The 19,820-nt window shown below is 36.1% G+C and overlaps 1 protein-coding gene across 4 annotated transcripts in view; it reads right to left on the reverse strand.

Annotated features, from left to right (window-relative positions):
* Nucleotides 1-19,820, reverse strand: part of dbo (Kelch-like protein diablo) — a 279,705-nt gene that overhangs the window by 125,595 nt on the left and 134,290 nt on the right. The window lies entirely within an intron of this gene.

Consider the following 19,820-nt stretch of genomic DNA (forward strand, 5'->3'; position numbering starts at 1 on the left):
AATGCAAGATTTAACACCTCAGTAGTCAAGCAGAATAGCTGTGGCATTTCTACATAAGAAACTTATAATGAAAATGCATATAAATATTTCACAGTAACTTTTTTATAGTATCCATATGACTGAAATACTGTTTTTAAAAACTTCTTTGAAATTAAATAAATCATGACACAAAAGTGTAATTTTTCACCTTTATTTAAAATGTAAGAGACTGTAAGTCAATGGGATTAAGAGAAAACTTCCTGGGTGTTTCTAGGACCATAATAAAATTAGCAAAGAGCTATTAATTTCTCAAGGGAAACATTAAATGACTTTGAAAACAATATGGAAGACTCTCCTGAGAAATAAATTAAACACAAAAAGAAAAACAATTAACCTTCTTAATATAGATATACAGGTGACCCCCGCTTAATGCTGATAATTTGTTCCGGAAAAACAGAGGGCTAAGCGAATCTGCGTTAAGTGAGCTCCGCATTCCCATAAGGTAACATATGTATTTGTAAGTTGCGGTCGGTACCATTGGATATTTCCTAATCAATAATAAATGGTAGTGAAAAGATGCACAAATGTCGGTCAAAATATTTAACATTCAAATATTTGTACATATAAAATATTCTGCATTACATACGTATATGTGGTAACTACGTACGTATCAAAATTCCAATTAAAATCATGAATTCAATTGATCTAAATTGATTTTAATTGATTTAATTTAATTGATGAATTTAATCATGAAAAATATGTCGATTTTGGATTGAACTTTGGCCCTCTTCTAAATAAACTAAAAGAGGTATTAATTTTAAATCCCCCGCAGCGTTACCACCCAACAATAAAGTCACCCGATCCTTTGCCGCTTTGAAACCTGGCATGTTTTTTGCTTCTTTCAATATGAAACTTCTTTTAGGCATTCATTTCCACAAAAGTCCTGCTTCATCTATGTTATAAACTTGTTGAGAAGTATAACACACCCCTTTTCAATAATTTTAACAAGTTCTTTTTTGAAAGTTTCGGCTCCTTGATCTGCACTTGCAGCTTCTCCCTAGATTTTAAATCTATTCAACCAGCCCTTACCAGTTTTAAATGGTTCCACATTTTTTTTTTTTAGGTGAGTTTTCTTCAGATCATCATATTGGCTAATCTCTCTCTCTCTTTTTTATAATATTTAACTTAACTGAATTCTGCATTTGGACATTATCTTCAATAAAATTAGTTAAGTCTTTTCCATTTCAATCCTAATAGCCGGCCTAGCTCTAGTTGCTTGCAGTGAAACAGCTATCTTTCCCGCTGCTAAAATTAATTCTTTATTTTTTTATTATTTTTTTTTATAATTGTTCTTACAGTTAAACTTGCAAGTCCTAAATTACGGCACACATCCGCTTGTCGCTGACGGGAATCAATTCGCTTCAAAACGTCTAATTTAATTTTCAAATTCAGTCTTTTTCTTACATTTATAGTCTTCGTACTGTGCCCAGACGTTGCTTTTTCATTCTTATTGGCCATTATTAACTCTTCAAAAATGTAACTGCGTTGGTTGCATTAATTATGATACAATGCTCAAGTAAACTGTCCGATACGCACAATGTCTAATACTGTACTGAGTGATGACTAGACTTCGGATAAATGCATATAACGCAAATATTTCAAGCAATATACTTTATCATTTTTTAAAATGTTGAACTCGAAACTACATAACAAGTGACTGTACTGCAATTAAATTAGCATGCGAGAAAATTTCACTGAGTGTGGGAAAATTTCTTAAGTCTGCGTGGGAAACGTTTTAATGCTGTTTTGCTATTCATTTTCAAGCTATCGACTGAATCAAATGAAATGATTTCATTAAATATGCCAAAAAAGCGCTATAGTGATCTGTGACAGCGTTATAGTCAGATACGGGTTATAATATAAGAACAGCGTTATAGCGAATCAGCGTAAAGCGAACCGCGTTATAACAGGGGCCTGCTGTATGGCAAAATCCTGTTACAAAGAATACAGCTTTAATGAAAATATTTCTAGTTAAAGTAATAGTTTTTGCTATATAATGCAAGGAAGCCACAGGCCTTTGCTGCAATTTCAGCGCAAAAAAAAAAATAAATAAATAAAATAGATAATAAAATGCAAATTGCATGCATCCGTCCTCACAAATGTAACTATCCAGTTGACCTTTGAATTTATTCAAACTGTCAGCCTCAATTACCTGCAAGATTACTGGCTAATAAAAGAAAACTTCCTACAATCTAATCTAAATCTCAACTCCTGTAATTTGAATTTATGACCAGTAGTTCTGGAATTCTTTATAGAGTGTGAATCCACCTTCATTCATTTTACTAATCCCTCTCAGTGCCTTATAAACCTCAATCAGGTCCCCTCTGAGATGCCTGGTTGCCTAGCTGTGTAGCCCACATAATCGGAGTCTTGACTCATATAGTCATCCTTCTGCTGATCTCTCCATTCAAGTTGCCCATCGTTGGACCCTTTCAAGAAGCTCAATGTCTTTTTTAAGATGAGGTCTCCATACCCGAACACAGTATTCCAAATATGGTCTTACAATTGCCTTATACAGTGGGATTATGACCTCACTATATCTACAGGATAACATTCAAAAAATCATCAATAGTATACTGTGGGCTTTCCTGACTGCCTGTTTACACTGTTCAGAAAACTTCATATCTACCCAAATTGTAACTCCCTGATCCCTTTCCTCCTCCACTTTTTTAATTCAACCCCACCAAGTCAGTAATTTATTTGCAAGTTACTATTCCCCAAGTGTAAGATCTTGCAATTAGTAGCATTAAAACATAGCTGCCAGTTGTCTGATGATCTTTGAAGTCTGTTCAAGTCATCCTCAAGGAGCACTGCTTGGCACTGGTCACTAACAACTCTGCAAATTTTGATATCATATTATAAATGAGAAATGTTGGTCCAAGAAGCAATCCTTGAGGGACCCCACTCCTGACATAACACCAACCTGAAGAATTAATTAAAACACTCTCCCTTCCACCCGGAAGTCACCCAGCAATCCATCTTAGAATCTTACCAGTAACATTCCAACCTGTTCAAGCTTATACAGTAACCTCTCATGAGGGACTGAGTCAGATGCTTTGCTAAAATCCAAATAAACTATGTTAAAATTGTTCCCAAAATCCAGCTCATGAGAAACTATTAAAACAGCCTACTAATTTAGTTGAGCATGATTTATCCTTAACAAAGTGATCCTTCAGAATGCCATATCTATCTAAACGTCCCTAGAATTAATTCTTAATCATTGCCTCCAAGATTTTTCCTACCACTGAAGTCAGACTAACTGGTCTGTAGTTAACAAATTCACTTCTTGGAACCACTTTTATGTTTCGCCAATACATAAAAGTGGTTAACATAAATATGTATTGCCACTTCTCCAATCCAAAGGAATTTCCCCCCGAGTCCAAAGGCACCCTCATAATTAACTTCAATGATTCAATACACTCCCTTGCACTCTTCCCCCAAAACTATAGGGTATACGCTATCAACTCTGAGCCTTACTTTCCTTTATGCTCAAAAGTTTTTCTGATAAATAATCATCCGTAATTACATCACTAATTTCATATGACTCAGCCTCACTCGCACAGCCTCTTCTCATCATGAAGGGTATTTCATCAGTAAAGACCGATGCTATTTAATTCATCCACAACATCAGCTGAGTTATCTAAGACTTTCCAAAACCCAGCACACGAGGGTCTGATCTGATTAGCATTTTCTTTGTTGTATTCATATCATATATGTGAAAAATTCCTTGTCCCCATTCTTTGCTCTCTTAGCCAATGCTTTCTCGTGCACAGCCTTGGCCTTTCTGACCTTATCTGTGGTACAATTACATGTGGACATGTGTTATTGTTAAGGGTGGTTCCTAGAATGTTAGTTCAAATCCACTTCTTATCACTGTAATTTTAGAGACTGTAAAATTGGGCCAGACAAGTGTAGTGTAAGGTTTGTGTAGTTAGTGTGCATTGTGTTGTTTATGCTGGCCGCTTGGCTACTCAGAAGCAGCAACTGCCCGGAAAGATGCTTCTGAGTACTTGTCCACACCGCAGGAAGGTGGACCAGTTCCAGTAGGTAGGATACTTAGGAGTCTCAGTTTATGAGACAACAACAAAAAAAAAAAAAAAAACACACACACCTCTGGGAGCCCACTCCAAAGGTTGGGGGGGGGGTCTGAAACAAAGAGGAGAATTAAAGAAAAAATAATAAAGAGGAATAAAAATAAAATAAAATAATAATAAACAAAAAAAGAAAGTAGAGCTTAAAATTCTTAACACTTTTCTTCACTGAACTCTTATGCACTATCTGAATTCATAAACTCTAGAACAATCCAAATCCATTTGAAAGAAATTTTTGCCCTTTAAAGACGTGATTGGTGAACACATAAAGCGCATTTAGGGAGTTTAAATAAGTTTAGTCTCTTGATCTCAATCCCCATAAATGCAGTTGGCATCTTGTTTACGGATATGAAAGCATAGCCCTCGAAATACTAAGTACAAGTCCAATGATAACACTCCAGCTAATACCTGCAAAACAACAGTCGATACTGTTCGACAAACAAGTAGAATAGCCAACAGCATTGTCCATTGCAATGATATGAGTTTTAATTAAAAATCTAACAATTACCACCCTATGGTACCATGCACCAGCAGCATAGGTAACCATAGGGAGGAAGACTGCAGAATGGTATAACTTCAAAGTTTTTCTCGACAATCCCCACTGTTCTCGATGTCCTAAAAATGGCTGCAGTGAACTTCTTAACTTTACTAAATAAATAAGAAAGATGTGCAGAGAAATTTAGCTTGTAATCAATTGTCACTCCTAAATATTTCACTTCAGTTACAAGAGGAAGTTGAGTCCCATTAATTTTAATTTGAGGTCTGTTTAGATCTAATTTAGTCTTAAAAATAATCATCTTAGTTTTAGAAGAACTAATGGTAAGCTTGTTCTGGAATGTCCATGTATATAGATCCTTTAATACAGGGTTGGCAGAAGACTAAAGCCCATCAGGAATTACCTTTAATTAAAATAGTTAAATCATCGTCACATGCAATAAGTCTAGTCTTTTGAAAAATTCGTGCTAACTATTCCTATAGTACCATATTCCACATCAACGGTCCCAAAATTGAGCCTTGAGGATACCCTCAAGTAACCTTTCCCTCTACACACAGAAATTTTGATTTCATCAGAATTTTCTTTTGTGAAAAATAACTTCGTACTAACGTTATATAACTGCTGAGGGCAATTAGCTTGATGTAGCCTTGTGAAGAAGCCCTCCCACCAAAGGGAGTCGAAAGTCACCTCGAAATCCACAAAAATAGCAAGTACATATTAGTATTAGTAACGGCTGCATGGTGCAAGAAAGCCTATGGCTTATGCTGCACAAGCCAAAAAAAAAAAAAAAAATTCCGAACAAAACAATGATAAAACAAAAAAAAAAATAAAATAAAATAAATAACTAAATAATAATAATTAATAAAAAAAAAAAAAAAAAAGGATGATAGGTTTAATTTCCTATGTGCTTCCCTTACCCGAGAGTACTATCCAGATGACCTTTGAATTTCCCCAAACTGTCGGCCTCTACCACCCATGAAGGCAACTTATTCCAGTAATTTATAACTCGCTGACTAAAATAAAACTTCCTGCAGTCCAATCTAAACATTTCCCCCCGTAACTTGAATTTATGTCCCCTAGTTCTAGCATCATTTATAATCTTGAAAATTTTGATGCCTCTCAGAGCCTTAGTATTAGTAACGGCCGCATGGTGCAAGAAAGCCTATGGCTTATGCTGCACCAGCCAAAAAAAAAAAAAGCAACAATGATAAAAAAAATAAAAAAATAAATAAATAAAATAAAAAATAATAAATAAATAACTAAATAATAATAATTAATAAAAAAAAAAAAAAAAAAAAAAGGAAATTAAACCTATCATCCTATGCACTTCCCTTACCTGAAAGTACTATCCAGATGACCTTTAAATTTCCCCAAACTGTCGGCCTCTACCACCCATGAAGGCAACTTATTCCAGTAATTTATAACTCGCTGGCTAAAATAAAACTTCCTGCAGTCCAATCTAAACATTTCCCCTCGTAACTTGAATTTATGTCCCCTAGTTCCAGCATCATTTATAATCTCGAAAATTTCGTCCTCATTCATTTTACTGATGCCTCTCAGAGCCTTAAACACCTCAATCAAATCTCTAAGGTGTCTAGTTTCTAAACTCTGCAACCCACATATCGAAGTCTTTCTTCATAAGGACGCCCTTTTGCCGATCTCACCAGGCGAGTTACCCGTCTTTGCACCCTTTCAAGAAGCTCGATGTCTTTCTTTAGGTGCGGTTTCCATACTTGAACACAGTATTCCAAGTGTGGTCTAACATAACCCTTATAATGGGATTATCACGTCCCTATCTCTACTTGCAAAAGTTCGATAGATCATCGATAGGACACACCATGGGCCTTCCTTGCAACCTGTTTACAATGCTCAGAGAATTTCATGTCTGACCGTATCGTAACACCCAAGTCCCTTTCCTCCAGTGTTGGGTTTATTTGAACTCCACGAAGTGAATAAGTTTTTTTGGGATTACTTTTTGGGATTACTGTTTCCCAGGTGTAATACCTTACACTTTGTTGGATTAAAGCACAGCTGCCATTTTTCTGACCATTCTTGAAGTCTATCTAGGTCTCTCTGAAGAAGCTCAGCTTGACTGTGATCATTAACTACTCTACCAATTTTAACATCATCTGCAAATTTAGACATCACGGCCTCTATCCCTTCATCAATGTCGTTTATGAAAATTAAAAACAACAGTGGTCCTAATACTGATCCTTGGGGAACCCCACTTCTTACATCAACCCAATCTGAGGAATAGCCATTTATCACAACCCTCTGCCTCCTGCCCTGAAGCCATCCTTCTATCCATCTAAGGATTTTCCCAGTGATTCCAACCTGTTCCAGCTTATAAAGCAACCGCTCATGTGGGACTGAGTCAAAAGCTTTGCTAAAATCTAAATTAACAATGTCGAAATTATTCCCTAAATCCAGCTCGTGAGTGACCCTTTCGAAATAGCGAACCAGATTTATTAAACATGATTTTCCCTTTACAAAACCATGCTGAGTATCCTTGAGAATTTCAATTCGATCCAAATGATCCTGAATTCCAACCTTGATCATTGCCTCCATGATTTTCCCTACTACTGAAGTCAGACTGACAGGTCGATAATTTCCAACTTCACTTTTAGAGCCACCCTTATGTATGGGAGATACATTTCCACTTTTCCAATCCGCAGATGTAACTCGCAAAATCCACCAGAGCTTCCTCACTGGATCTTCTAGGACAAAATCCATATTGCTGAGGGGAAATTAAATTAGCCTCATGAAGGAGGGGAGTTATTCCAGAAGTAAAAGCATTCCAGAAAACCCCCCATATTAGCCAACAAAGCAATTGGCTTATAAGACCTAGCATCATTTCTTGGTTTTCCAGTTTAAGAAAAAGTTTTAATAATGCTGTTTTAGAAATTGTAGGAAATAAACCCACATACAAACACTTATTATATAGTGCAAGCAAAATCCTTGGTCTCATCTTGTAAAGTCTTAATATTAAGATATTTTCTAAAAGATCCATACCAGAACATTTAGATTTTATTTGGCATTAGCATTAGTAGAGGCATACGAGCAAGAAAGCAATCTTATGCAGCATCAGCCAAAAAAAAAAAAAAAAAAAACCTTCCATTTCACCACTCCATTCATGAAAAATGCCTGTCCAGCTGAGCCTTAAATTTATTTAGGCTATCAACTTCCACAACTAAAGATGGAAGTCTGTTCCACCCATCAGCTACCCACTGGCTAAAGGCAAATTTCCGCAAATCTATTCTACAACTGTCTTTCCTCAATTTGAATCTGTGCCAATTTGAATCTTGCAAATTACAGTGTCTGGAGACTAGGCACCAGCAAGGTGATCTGATAGAGGTGTACAAAGCCTTGAATGGTTTGAGCATGCTCAATGCTGATGGGATTCTTCCTCTTGCTCAGAATAATCACCTGAGAGGGCATAAATTCAAATTGAGGAAAGAATGATGTAGGATAGATGTGCGGAAATTTGCCTTTAGCCAGCGGGTGGTTGGTAGGTGGAACAGACTTCCATCCCTTGTCGTGGAAGTTGATAGCCTAAATAAGTTTAAGGCTCAGCTGGACAGGTATTTCGAACGAACAGAGGGGTGAAGTGGAAGTGGTTATTTTTTATTTATTTATTTTACTTTATTTTTTTTTTGGCTGATGCTGCATAAGCTTGCTTTCTTGCATCAAATGCCTCTACTAATGCTAATGCCTTCATCAATATCATTGATAAATATACAAAACAACAATGGGCTCCAACACGGAACCCTGGGGAACTCCACTAATAACATTAGTCCACAAAGAGCAGTGTCCATTGATTATCACTCTCTGTCATCTCCCACTCAACCATCCCTTTATCCATTGTACCAACTTACCCTTAATGCCATACCTCTCCAATTTGTACAGCAGTCTTCCATGTGCAACACTATCAAAAGCTTTCCTGAATTCCAAGTATATGATATAAAAATTATTTTTGGGATTCAGTTCCTTTGTGATCACATCATAGTATCCAATCAAATTGGTCAGGCAAGACTTCCCATAACAAACCCATGCTGTGTCTCAACTATTACTGCAGACTTGTTTAGATGATACTGCAATGCTTCTTTAACCAGTGATTCCATTATTTTTTCTGGAACACAGGTTAAACTAGCAAGTCTATAGCTACCTGTGTCAACTTTTGAACCCCCTTTGTGAATTAGTGATACTTTTGAACACCACCAGTCCATGGGGACTTCCCCTGAGCCCAAGGAAGCTCTTATAATTATGTCTAAGGGTTTGCTTACTTCCTTTGCTGCCTTGTTTAATATAACTAGATGGATCCCATCCACCCCAGGCGCCTTTTTTATATTTAACTTCAACAATTTCTCCTCCACTTTGCTCTTAGTTATTAAAAAACCACTTAGGCCCCAGTTAGAGTTTGATAAACTTCTGCCACTCTGCTCATTGAATAACTCCTCATGTGTGAATGCTGATGCAAAATACTTATTCAGTTTATCAGCTACCTAAGCATGATCATCAACAGTCAACCCATCTATGTCAAGTGGTCCAATCTGATTCATCCCTTTCCTTCTTGAATTTACATAAGTAAAAAAACTCTTTGCTGTTTTTCTTTGAATCCTTTGCCAAAAATTTCTCGTACTCTGCCTTCACCTGTCTAACCTCCTTTGTGATTTGATTACAGACTTGTTTATATCTGCCATAGGCTTCTGTGTCACCTGATAATTTATATGCATCCCATACATTTTTCTTCTCTGCTACGGGCCTCGTTAGTTCATCTGACATCCATTTAGGCCTAAACATTGAACAGTATTTCTTAGTTGGAATGAAAAGCTTAGTAGCCTCCAAAATTAAGACCCTGAAGGCTTCCCGTTTAGAATTCAAAGTTGGTAACATCATCAGTTGATCCTACTGTACAGAATTTAATAACTATCTGAGACCACTGTAGTCACCTTTACGAAAGCAAAAGCCCTTCCCTTTAGCCTTGATGGCAGTTACATCTTTAAGTAATTCCTACATCAGTACATTGTGATCACTGTCACACCCAGTGGTTCCTTTATCTGCAAATTCTTAATGCATGAATAATCACTGCTGATAAACAGATCAAGAGTATTACTCCCTCTGGTTGCCTCTCGAACATGTTGCTGTAGAAAACAGTCATCCAATAAATCCACAAAAATCTTGCTAGTGTGCGTGTGACCAATCCGCAAGTTTCAGTCAATATCTGGAAAGTTAAAATCCCCCATTATAAGACATTCTGATTTACTGGCCTATTCTATTTCTCTGCACAACTGCTCATTATACTCATCAGAATCATTAGACCTATAACACACACATATTCTAATTTTTCCTTTCCTAGTGCTTATGTCACACCAAACAGACAACATTGCATTGTCCACCAAAATCCATTGTATGCACTTCCTTAGGTTTTGTGTGTTTCTTAACTAACAGCATAACCCCTCCTCCCTTCCAGTCACATTGTACTCCCCAAATTCCAATTCTGCACTGCTTATGTCTGTGTGGCACCATGTCTCTGATATCCGAACAATATCTGCCTTTGATATCTTGACTAGCACTTCAAGCTCATCAAATTTATTAACTATACACCTAGCATTGGTGTACATGCAAGTATACATGCACCTGTTTCTACTCTTAGTTACCCTAACACAGTTCATGTATTTACTTGTTCCACTATGAATCCCAGCAGTCCTCTAAATCTCCATTACCTTGCTTTCCAAGCTGCTGCTCATTCTAATAGAAGCAGTGCAAGAATCACTTTTGCTTCTGCCTGTGGCCATTGTTAACCCTATTCTGTCTATCCTTTCGGTACACATTGTACTCACCAAATTCCAATTCTGCATTCCTTATATCTGTGTGACACCACGTCTCTGATATCCCAACAATATCTGCCTTTGATGTTTTGACCAGCACTTCAAATTCATCAAATTTATTTACTATACTTCTAGCATTGGTATACATGCACCTGTTACTTTTAGTTACTCTAACACAGCCTATGTATTTACTTGTTTCATGATTCCCAGCAGTTCGTGAAATCTCCAGCAACTTGCTTTCCGGGCTGCTGCTCATTCCAATAGAAGCAGTGGAAGAATCACTTCCACCTTTGCCTGCTGCTACTGTTAAACTGTTAGTTTGTGAATCCCCCCAAGCTAGCAGTTTTCCAATCCACCTAACATTGCCTCAAGAGATGTTCTGAGGGCAGAAATGTGTCAAATGAGCGGGTAGCTAATGCCAGGGAAGCAAGCTTAAATAACTTTAAGGGGTGTGTCAGGGAAGTTGAGTATACAAGAACACTAAGTTTTAATTGTTTATACAGTAATGTCAGAAGGAAATAAAATGAGTGAATTTGAACTGCTGGTTAGGTCAAGTAACAGTGACATAATAGGGCTTACGGAAACATGGTGTAACCCGAAGATAGATGATGAGTTTCAGTACGGTATGTATAATGTATTTAAGAAGGATAGGGAAGACAGAAAGGGTGGTAGGTCATGTTTTTTATCAAAAGTAGCTGGAGCACGACGAAAGCTTTCCTGGATTCAGACGTTTCACATGCTAGTATAGAATCTGTATGGTGTGAGATAGTTGGAAGCAAAGGTATAATGAGAGCGGGAGTAATCTACAGGCCAGGTGATTGTGAAGATTTTCATGAGAGCCTCTACATGCAAATGGAATGGGCAAGTAAGCATCAATGTCTTATTATGATTTATTTTAATTTGCCTGTAATTGGAGCAAATGGGAAGGAAACTCCACATGGGGGACAAAATTTTTAAATCAACTAGATTAGTGGTGTCCAACCTTTTCCAGTACAAGGGCCATATTGAAAGTTAGATTTGTTTTGAGGGCCACACTGAGAGATTTGAGAAAAATTAGTGTTTACATTTTCCATATCTTGTTACATGTAAAAGGAAGTTTCTATTTTCATGTTACCATTTTTATATTTTCAGTCTATATATAAAAAATGCAAATTCTCAACACTTTTATGTGCAACAAATCTATGTCAGTGATTTATTTTTTAGATTTTTATTAAAATTATAAAAATATGACTTTATTTTTAAAAAAATACTTTACTCTTTTTTTTTTTTAATACCTTATTTTTGCTTTTAAATGCTCCTTTTGAAAATTTACAACCTGAAAAGGATCACTGCTTTTCGATATTAAGGTGAAGAAAATTTTATTTAGTACAATGATAAATAACATTTAATGAACGAAACTTAACATTTAATGAGATGATTGAGGCTAAATTTTTTTAGATAACTGTTCAAAATTTTTTTTTGTAAATATGTGACGCCAATTCTCAATACAGAATGAAGATTCTCATCTGTTATTCTGTTTCTTTTTGAATATTTATTTGATTTCATGCGTAAAACAATTTGCTCGCAAACATACGTTGATTTGAAGAAAGTAGCCATTTTCATGGCATTTTCTTTTATTAGCAGAAAATCTTCAGATGGGACAGCGTCGTACAATTCAAATAGTTTAACTTATATTTGAACCAAGCTTTGGCTTGAGGATCAAGAAGTTCAAGTTGCAAGCTGGGATTGTAGTTTCAGCCATAGATGTAAATGGATTCTCAAACGAGTTTGTCTTTTTTTTTTTGTGGGATCTTATATCAACAAATAGACTTTCAATCTTGTCAAAAAGTAATTGTAATAATGAGAGGCAATGATTCTTGAAATATGTCTTTCTGTTTTAGCTCGACGCAACCTTCAAAGTGAACTAAATTCTCACTCAAATTGGGATTTAAATAATAAGAACTCATTCTGAAATGATTTGATTTCACCATACAAATCGGAGACTAATTTTTCTTTCCCTTGTAGTTTTAAATTAAGAGCATTTAAATAACTAGAAATGTCTGTAAGAATTACAGGATCAAAGAGCCACTCCATATTTGATAGTTGTTTTATTGGTTTCCCTTTTTCTGTCATAAAAATATCAATTTCATGACACAGTTTAAAAAACAAAACTAAGCCATCTCACTGCACTATGTAAAATTACAACTTCGTATTTAGCTTCAATTTCTAACTCTTGAAACATATGGTGATTAAGGCCATATGATCTTATAAAATTTACAGCTGAAATAACCACATAACATGTCGGAGATCCAATACATTCCCACACAGAGCTTCTTGATGCACAACGCTGTGAATTCCAATAGGAGGTTCAGCTCCGATATCTATAATTTTCTTGGTTCTCCTACCCTAAGCCCAATGTTTTCAATCATGTTTTTTTGCACCATCAGTTGTGACTCCTACCAGGTTTTTAATGTTAAATCCTAACTTTTCAACAGATTGGAAAAAATTTTCAAAACAATGTTCACCTGTAGTTGTTCCATGCATACTCTGTAGATCAGCTAAATCTTAAACCGGTATAATCATTAATTCCACATATGAAGATAGGGAGTTGGTCTGTGTCATTTACATCAGTACTGTCATCCAATGCCACACTAAAATATATCATTTGTTTTATGTTTTCAAAAGTTGTTCGAACAAATTCTTTCCAATATCTTCTACTCTTACATAATAGTTTGTCGAGACAAAGTAATGTCTTGTATCAGTGTTTGTTTCTCAGGAAAAATTTCTTCTGCAGCTTTTAACAAACAACATTTAACAAATTCACCATCACTGAACAGTTAGACTTTCAAAAGCGATCAAATGCGCAACTTGATAACTGGCACTTACAGCAGATAAATTTCTTGACTGATAACATTTTTCAGTGTTTTGTTGTTTTCTTAATTCATTTTGTAACATTGGACCCTCTTCTTTTTGCAACACTCCTTTATATTGATCATAAGATTTATGCTTGATATCATAGTGTCGATTTAAATTATATTCTTTAAAAACTAACAAAGTCCCCTTACACATCAAACACTGCTTTTCGTTGACTCAATGAAGAAATAGTCTTCATCCACCTTTGATTAAAAACACGACGCTCCAAATCGCCTTTCCTCTTTTGGAAAATTTTTAAGGATGATTTTTTTAATTTGGTACAAATTAATAACAATGCAATACAATGAACAAGTTATATCAAAATAGGAGAATTTCAGAATATGAAAAGATTGATACATACATAATTGTATTTAGCACACATATGACTGCACTGGACTACATGTTTGATACAGTGGAGCGCGACGCTTGCACACCTGTACACGCAGTGGCACAATGCTCTAAAATGCTGTTCTAGTTCACTTTCTGCAAGGGCCATATAAAAATTATTTGGGGACTGAATCTGGCCCATGGGCTGTAGGTTGGACACCACTGAACTAGATGATTGTTATTTGTATAAGCATGAAAGTACTAGGAAAAAAGAATATTCTAGACCTCATTATCACCCATGAACCAGATGGCATAATAGGGCTGACAGTACAGGAACCAGTAGCAGGAAGTAATCACTGAGTTCTAATGTGGATGATGAAGAGAGGTAGCAGTAGTTAAAGGCAAAGGAATGGGTTATAATTTCAGAAAACGAAATTACGATGCCTTAAGGTGCTACATGGCCTCTATTAAATGGGCAGATATCACACAGAGAGTGAATACAATTGAATTATGGTATACCTTTAAAACATTAATCACAGAAGCCTTGAATGCTTATTATACCATTAAAAAAAAATACTCCACTAGGAAGATTCCAAGTTGGACGAATAAGGAAGTAGCCAGATTACTTGAGCAGAAAAAGACGGCATGGAAAAGTTACAGGGCAATAAAAAGTACTGAATCCTATAACAGCTACATATTGATCTCTAGTACTGCCACAGAAAAAGCTAGGCTGGCAAAAGCAGATTATGAGAAATCACTGGCAAAGAGAGCAAAGAGTGAGGACAAGGATTTCTTCACATATATAAATGCAAAGAAGAGAAGGATAAACCAGATTGGATCCTTATGTAATGGACGTGGGATAGTATTAGATACCCCAGCTAAAGTTGCAGATGAACTCAATAGTTACTCTGCAATGATATTTACAGAGGAAAAACCCTTTACAACAATGAGAAATTATGGGAGTAAAGTTGAAAAAATGTAATTAATGACTTTGAAATTTCACATGTTTATTTAATGAAAAAAAAAAAAAAAAAAAAAACTTTTGAGCCTACAAGCCAGTAAAGCTCCTGGAGTTGATGGCATTTACCCTATAATCTTAAGGGAGGGAGCAAGTGAGTGCATTGAACTGTGGAGGCTAATTATGAGAGAATCACTGGACTTGGGAGTGATCATGTTGGATTGGAAAAGTGCCAATGTATCTCCAATACATAAGGGCAGAGTTCTAAAAGTGAAGTGAGAAATTACTAGCCAGTCAATGTAATTTCAGTAGTAAGGAAAATCATGGAGACAATGATCAAGGGTGGAATTCAGGATCACTTAGATAGAAATGGAATTCTGTAAGATACTCAGCATGGTTAACTAATCTGGTTAGCTATTTTGACAGGGTCACCCAAGAGCTGGATTTAGAGAATAATTTTGACATTGTTTATTTGTATTTCAGCAAAACATATGACTCAGTCCCACACAAGTGGCTACTTTATAATCTGGAACAGGTTGGAATCACAGGGAAAATCTTTAGATGGATAGCTGGATGGCTTCAGGGCAGGAGGCAGAGGGTTGTGATAAATGGTAATTCCTCAGATTAGGTGATGTAAGAAGACGAATTCCCCAAGTATCAGTATTAGGACCACTGTTGTTTTTGATTTTCGTAAATGACATCGATGAAGGGATAGAGGGTGTGTGTCTAAATTTGCAGATGATGTAAAGATCGGTATAGTATTTAATGATCTCCACCAAGCAGAGCTTCTTCAGAGTGATCTAGATAGACTTCATGAATGATAAGAAAAATGGCAGCTATGCTTTAATCCAGCAAAGCTTAAGGTATTACACCTGGGGAACAGTAACCCCAAAATAACTTATACCCTTGGTGGAGTTGAACTAAAGCCAGCAGTGGAGTAAAGGGACTTGAGTGTTACGATAAGTCAGACATGAAGTTCTCCGAGCATGGTAGACAGGTTGCAAGGAAGGCTGATGGTGTTGTATCAATGATATATTGAACAATTGCTAGTAGAGATAAGGATGTCATAATCCCAATATGTAAGGTGTTAGACCACACTTGGAATACTGTGTTCAATTGTGGAGACGGCGCATAAAGAAAGACACTGTGCTTCTTGAAAGGGTCCAAAGAGAGGTAACTCACATGGCGAGATCCGCAAAAGGCCGTCCATATGAGGAAAGACTTCGAATGTGTAGGTTGCAGAGCTTGGAAACCAGGCACCTTACAGGAGACTTGATTGAGGTGTTTAAGGCTCTGAGAAGCAGAAGTAAAATTAATGAGGATGAAATTTTCACAGTTATAAATGATTCTAGAACTAGGGGCCATAATTTCACCTTATGGAGGTGAAGATGTTTAGACTGTATTGCAGGAAGATTTATTTAGCCAGCGAATTATAAATTATTGGAATAAGTTACCTACATGGGTGGTAGAGGCTGAAAGGCCAGCTGGATAATTACCTAAGGGAGGAGGGAAATGCATAAGTTGCCTATTTCCTTTTCTCTTATTAATTATTTATTTTTTAAAATTTTCTTCTCATTATTGTTTTATTTTTATTATTTTATTTTATTTATTTACAGTATAAACCAGAGCTGTGATGCTCAATACATTCTATGTTGATTTCAATATTGTAAAAGAATAAGAAAAGTTTACCTCAATATGATACGTAGAACACTTCAGTATGATACTCTCCAGAAATTAAAACGACTTCCTTCCTCTCCAGGCATAACCTATCGATACACATAATTATGGGGGATTTTTTGAACAGCTTGGTGCAAAATTACATTAGATTAACACTAAGAATCACGGTCAAAGTTATCATATTTCTTTCCTAAAATATTGCCTTCAAAACAACGTCATTCCGAAGTTTGCCAGGGTAAATTTAAATCATAAAATTTTGGGCATAAAGCAACTAGTACTTCCCACGTCACGCAATATAGTTAAACTTGCCTTAAAATCTCGGTATTCTAATAAACAAAAATACCTTTCACAAGTTAGGAAATTTCACGACAAATTAAAAAATTATCTACACCCAAACGATTGGTCTGTATTGAAGACCTCCACAGATTTTCGAAGTGAAGCACTCGCAAAAGAAATAAATAACAGACACATTAACAAATTGAATACATTATCGGGGGTATCAGGACAGGTTCAAACAAGTTCAAACACATTGTCACAAGCTTTGGACAAAGTGCATACGAGTTCTCGTTGATGACCTCCCCCACACACACACGCATATAACATGCTAAAAGAATACTTCAGCTAGTTCTCGAACACCCCCTCACCCAATGTGCAACATTCCTACATATCAACAGGTTTTAAATCTTTCCTCATATACACTATCGCAGGACCACATTTCACTTTTATCCAAAGTGATTAAATTATAATTTACCACCTTGCAAGCTACCTAAAAAACAGTTCTTAATAGATACTGAATTTGGACTTCGTAATGTCCCACCAAAAAGATTTATTTATTCAACAAGTTAACCAAGTGGTGAATAACATAAAAGAAACACAACTTCTTAAGTTGAACAGACATGACAGTTCAGCTTTATGTGAACGTCGGGAAAATAAAGATACAGTGGTGCCTCGCAATTCGACGTACCACAATTCGACAGTCGGATTTCACAGGCCGGCGCAAACACTACATGACATTGCACGATAGAATTCTTTGCTGGACTACGTAGCTGCATTTAATGTTACTAAATAGCGCTAAATAGTGACAGTTGCTTCATACATTTTAACCAATGGTATTAAAGAGTGGGAGTAACATTTAACCAATGATAGATAAAGCGGGAATGGATCCTACAATCGTTCAGCTACGTTAGCCACCCTCAAAGATAGCTACAGGTATGCCGTTAGTTCTTCCTCAGTTATGAGACAACATTATCTTGTTAATAATCGTAGTCTGAGTTCATGTTTGCTCGAGTTGTTTGTGCTAATTTATAATTCTGCATTTCTCATAAAGTAAAAAATTTTGTGCTTTGGCAGTTATTTTTTGAGTGAAATTTGATAATGGGTCCAAAGAGAAGTGAACAGCGGAATAATACAGGAAAGAAACACACTTGGTTGAGCATAGAAAAGAAGAAAGAAATTAAAGATAAAGTGCAGAAAGGTAGAACAATTACAGATGTAGCTCAAGAGTATGGCATCCCTAGGTCAACCGTGGCAACTTTTTGGCAACAAAGAGACAAAATTATAGGTGCTATGGTGTTCACTGGAGCATTTGGCTGGTCATTGTGATCATGTTTGTGAATTGAATTTTAATTCTATTAAATTTAATTTATAACAGTAAAAAGATAAGCAATCAATAACAAAGAACACGGCACACACAAATTGCAACACGATATGGGCAAGTGAGAACAGAGTAACAAGTTACGAAGCTTTAAAAATAGGAATGAAGAGAAGATTCTGAAAATTAATTTCTTATATGATTGAAGATTCCATGGAAGTGTAACCACATTTCACCATAACCCACAGAATTCCAGCAAGATAGAGTTAACTATCCGTTTATGATAGATTGCACTAACAGAAAAGCCCAATAAACAGGTGACTGCTAATTGTTTTTTTTTATGGTTGTGACCTCCAGAAATCTGAACGAACCGTGTGGTACGATTGGAGACAATCGTAGGGTAATCTCCAGTGCTGCAGTCTCCTGCCCCAATTAAGCGAAGTAAACCCTGGCTATTTTCTTGATTGGGTTCTGTTTTTTAAGATTTGCCCCAAATAAACGGCTGCCCTAATTAACCAGTGGCCCAAATAACAGGAATCCACTGTATTATAAAACCCTTTACACAGGCGATACATTTGGGATAAAAAAACTATAATACATTATTTAACAACATTAAGGACTGTAGACTTGGTGGTAATGATAATTTATTCTCACTGGATATTACTTTGTTATATACAAATGTAAATGTTGAATACACATTAGATATTCTTTGGGATATATTAAATTCTATACTGATTAATTATACAAAGCTTCCTATTAAAGAAATTTTTGTTTAATTGTTTGTTTGTTTGTTTGTTATTTGGTTTTTAGGAGCATCAGCAACTAAGGCCATATTGCTCCGGGATCGGTGGTCATTCCCTGACCTTTCCACATCCTCCGTATTTGGTGGTGACAGGCTCGAACCCCGGTCTAATCAAGAAGCGTGTGCTACGCACTGCTGCTCCTTCCCACCTGGCTACGGAGGCGCCTTTCGCTTAATTAAACTCTTAGTTGAAGCCAACTATATCACCTTTCGAGACAAAGTATACTAACAAATTTTTGGTTTGCCAATGGGATTAAGTCTAAGTGGCTTAATATTGGTCTCTCTCTCTCTCTCTCTCTACAACTGGGCATATACATTTGACACCTTTTCTACCCCATATCATATACTATGGGAGATTTAGACGATGTTCTTGTTATTACTAATAATAGCACTATCCAAGACATTTTACATTCGTTTAATAATATTCATCCCAGACTCAATTTTACATTGGAAAGGGAAAATACGAATACTAAGTCATTAAATTTTCTAAATTTCATGCTTACTCAGGACTCCAATTTAACATCTAATGTAAACCAACAAACACCGATATGCTTCTGCATTATAACAGCTATCACCAGTTCACCTAAAAAAGGTCTATTATCTTTATCTTTAATCGATTTCTCAATGCCTATAAATATTCAATGATGGAATCTGCTTTACTCAGAAATACAGATATTAACCAATAATTAAACAGAGGTTACCCCCTTGCTACTATAAACCGAATTAGGGTACAAGCTAAGGATACAAAAAATACACCAATCAACAATAGTAGCATCAAAAAATACTTTGTTTTTGTCCCATACAGTAAACAGTGGCACAAAGAACTTAACACATTCCTTAAAGATACTGAATTTAAGATTGTTGCCAGACCAATACAGAAATTACACGCTATACTGAACAATCACTCAGTTCTTTCCTCTTTTGCAACACAAATAAATGACCTGATATATAACATTTCTTGCGGTGCTTGTGACTCGTCTTACCAAGGATCTATGCGGTTTCCTCTGAATTTTCAGGTTAAAAGCACGTGTCCTCAGGTTGTGCTTCTTGTTCAGCAGAGTCAGAACTAGCCTTTCATACCATTAATGAAAAACATATATTTTTATTCAATGAGGCCAA

Source organism: Mastigoproctus giganteus, chromosome 4 (assembly GCF_048544385.1).
Source record: "Mastigoproctus giganteus isolate SK-2022 chromosome 4, ASM4854438v1, whole genome shotgun sequence".
Taxonomy (NCBI): domain Eukaryota; kingdom Metazoa; phylum Arthropoda; class Arachnida; order Uropygi; family Thelyphonidae; genus Mastigoproctus; species Mastigoproctus giganteus.